The sequence below is a fragment of the Cynara cardunculus genome (genome assembly GCF_001531365.2).
Source record: "Cynara cardunculus var. scolymus isolate 2C chromosome LG 16, CcrdV1, whole genome shotgun sequence".
NCBI lineage: Eukaryota > Viridiplantae > Streptophyta > Magnoliopsida > Asterales > Asteraceae > Cynara > Cynara cardunculus.
The window spans coordinates 11,659,171-11,663,183 of NC_037543.1; positions in this window are offsets into that span (position 1 = coordinate 11,659,171).

A 4,013-nucleotide genomic window follows, 5' to 3' on the forward strand; every position below is an offset into this window, starting at 1 on the left:
CGTGAATACTCACTCTTTTGCAATGTTCCGCAAAATAGAGATACGATTCGATCACCACACTAGTTCAACGATTCCCTATCAAAGAGGAATATCCAAACCATCACTTATGGATTTAACACTACTTATGGGGTAATAAGTCCTAAGTCCATAATTGTCTACTTATGTCCCATATGATTATCCATAGTCCAAAATGTCCATATGCTCGTTAATGTATTAATTTATACCAAAAACAATGCTATAGTCCAATAAAAAGATCAAAATTTTTCAAAATCAACTAATCCCAAAATCTCGTTTTTGGGCAGAAACTAGTGATACCTAAAAATGATCAAATTAAAGAGACTTCTAAAATGACATAATTTCCTATATTTTGACATGGGCTATAGCACTGAGTTATAGTCATCGTGACCAAATTTCATGTATTTCAGACATGCAATAATGATTCAAATAATTTATGCAAAACGACTTATCACGACTGATATGGCAGATTACACCATGTTAGTAAAATATTCATTAAAAGAGTTCTACTACGTGTTCTGCAGAAATTCAAGTTGAATTATAAACTTAACACTTATATGAAACTTTAAAACTAAAAATCACTCATTTTGGATGAGTTAAGAGGAATATATGGTACCATATAGTTACATGCAAACATTTGTCATTAGTTGACAAATTGCACACTTAATTTTAATAAATTGGTTAATGCCTCAAAACTTCGTATTTTTGAGTGAAACTGGATTCATATGAACCCTAACTCATAAAAGAACATTTTAGAAGAAGAATCATACACTAAGAACAAATAAGTAGAGAGATATTAGCATACAAAATAGGAGTTATCTACTGGTGGTTTCACAGTTTGCACACCTATAGTGTTTTTAGGTGTTTGGAGGTCAAAACTCCATAATTTCATGCGATTCCACTTGAATGCAAGAGATAACCCATATAGTTAACTCTGAAATGAAGAATCATCCTTTTTCATCGAGTTTTGAAAAAGATATGGTCATTGGAACATACATATACAAATCTGTCAGATTCGGACAGATTGCATGTTCACTTTGTTTTGAGTAGTTAAAACCTCAAATCACCACAATATTGAATGAAATCGGTGACATTTGAAAGGTAACTCATTAAACTAACATCCAGAAGAAAAATCAATAATTTTGAATGATTATCTAGAGAGTTATGGCTGTTTAAAATAGGGTTTACCTACTGAAAAACTCTCAGATGCACATATATAATGTTTTGAGTATTTGGGGAGTCAAAACTCAATGTTTTTGAGTGAGACCAATTGGATTACAACCCTAACTCAATAAATRAACTTTTAGAAGAAATCTCATAACATTTGAACATGTCATTTACAAGATATAGACGATTTGTGCACATGCACATAATCTATCAGTACCAAAATATATCATTTTTAAGAAACAAACTCACATAAAATCATGATTTTTACCTATCTTTTTGAGTTCTAATGTTTGGGTCATATATTACCACCATCATATAAACCTTTTTACTTGTTTTTGGGCCCAAGCCCACCATCAACAAATATTTTTTTTTTTATAAAAACAAAGCCCAAAATGCATAAAATGCCATTTTCTCAATTTTGAGATTTTTCTTCAAATTAAAAGCCCATGATGACTAAATTCATTTAAATAGAAAGGTTTTATATTTAAAACAYTAAAACTTAGTGTTTTATATAAATTGGGTATAAATTAGAGCATTTGGCACTGTATAGGACGTTTCAGATAATTTCGGGTCGGAACCGGACTTTCTAAGCAACTGCTGGAATCTCTTAGAATTTTTTCGACCAAACTAACCTAACTAACTCCTAATCTTATAAATTATCTTCAATAACACTAATACAAACTTAATAAGAGCTAATCTGGGAGTTCAAATTTGACGGTTGTCATAGTCTCCCCTTGTTAGAGAAATTTCGTCCCGAAATTTAACGACTGCTATTGCCAATAGATTTCTCTGCAAACAAATGCGAATATTTGCCTTTCATGAAATCTTCTCGCTCCCAAGTGTACTCTGGACCACGCCTTGATTTCCAAGGAACCTTCAGAATCGGAATTTTGCTTCGCTTTAACTGCTTAACTTCTCTGTCGAGGATCTCAATGGATTCTTCAATGAAGTGCAATTGATCATCAACCTGAACATCTTTTAGGGGCATGATCAATGAGTCGTCGGCCAAGCATTTCTTAAGATTGGACACATGGAACGTATTATGAATGGCGCTTAATTCCTGGGGTATCTTTAGTTTGTACGCCACTGGACCAATTCTTTCGGTGATCTCGAATGGTCCAATATACCTAGGGCTTAACTTCCCTTTTTTTCCAAACCGCACTATTCGACAGTGATACTTCCAAAAACACTTTATCCCCCATCTGAAACTCAAGAGGCTTCCTCCGGTTGTCTGCATAACTTTTTTTGACGATCCCTGGCAGCCTTAAGTCTTTCTCTGATTATTGATATCTTATCAGTAGTTTCCTGCACAATGTCTGGTCCCGTGAGCTGTCTATCCCCAATCTCTAACCAACTAAGTGGTGATCGACACTTGCGCCCGTATAAGGCTTCATATGGCACGCATTGAATACTAGTGTGATAGCTGTTATTGTAAGAGAATTCTACCAATGGTAAATGAATGTCCCAACTTCCTCCAAACTCGATTACGCATGCTCGAAGCATATCTTCTAAAGTCTGAATTGTGCGTTCACTCTGCCCGTCTGTTTGGGGATGATAGGCGGTGCTCAATTTCAGCTGTGTACCTAGAGCTTTCTGAAGTGATTGCCAAAACCGCGATGTAAAGCGGCTATCTCTATCCGAGATAATAGAAATAGGTACTCCATGTTTTGCAACAATTTCGTTAACGTAGATTTGGGCAAGCTTTACCACTTTAAAATCTTCACGAATCGGAAGGAAATGTGCGGATTTTGTCAGTCGATCCACTATTACCCAAATCGTGTCATGACCTTTAGCAGTTCTAGGCAGTTTGGTGATAAAGTYCATRGAGATTTGTTCCCATTTCCATTGTGGGATCTCGGGTTGTTGTAACAATCCGGATGGCTTCTGATATTCTGYCTTGACCCTTGAGCAGGTCAAACATTTCCCAACGTACAAAGCTATATCCTTTTTGATTCCTGGCCACCAATAGTACTCTCTTAGATCCTTATACATCTTATCCGCTCCTGGGTGAATCGAATACCTAGATCTATGGGCTTCCTCCAAAACTAACTCTCGTAGATTTTTAATCTTCGGAATCCAAACTTTGTCCTTGAAGTAACGCACTCCATCTGACTTAATCCTAAATTTATGCTCTAGATTATGCAGGGTCTTGCTCTTCAAATTTTCTGCCTTCAGTGCTTCATTTTGAGCTTCAAGAATTCGTGTCTTCAAACTCGTCTGGACAGGCATTACCAAAGCTCGTACTCGAGAGGGTTTTATCCTTTCCTTCCGGCTTAGAGCATCTGCCACTACGTTGGCCTTACCTGGGTGGTATCGGATTTCACAATCATAATCACTGAGCAACTCCACCCATCTTCTCTGTCTCATATTGAGCATCTTCTGATCAAGGATATGCTGGAGACTTTTGTGATCGGTAAAAACAGTATACTTAGTGCCGTACAAATAATGCCTCCATATTTTGAGGACGAAAACCACAGCTCCTAGCTCCAGGTCATGAGTGGTATAGTTCTTCTCATGGGCTTTGAGTTGCCTCGAAGCGTATGCTATAACCTTGTCCTTCAGCATCAATACGCAACCCAAACCTTGGTGGGATGCGTCACAATATACTACAAAGTTCTCGGTTTCTTCTGGCAAAGCCAGAATTGGCGCGTTGCATAGCTTATGCTTTAGCAGTTAGAATGCGTCCTCTTGGGGTTTTCCCCAAACAAATTTCTTACCTTTTTGGGTCAATGCTGTTAATGGTTGGGAAATCTTTGAGAAGCTCTCTATAAATCATCGATAATAACCCCCCAAACCCAGAAATTGACGAATTTCTGTCGGGGTCTTTGGTG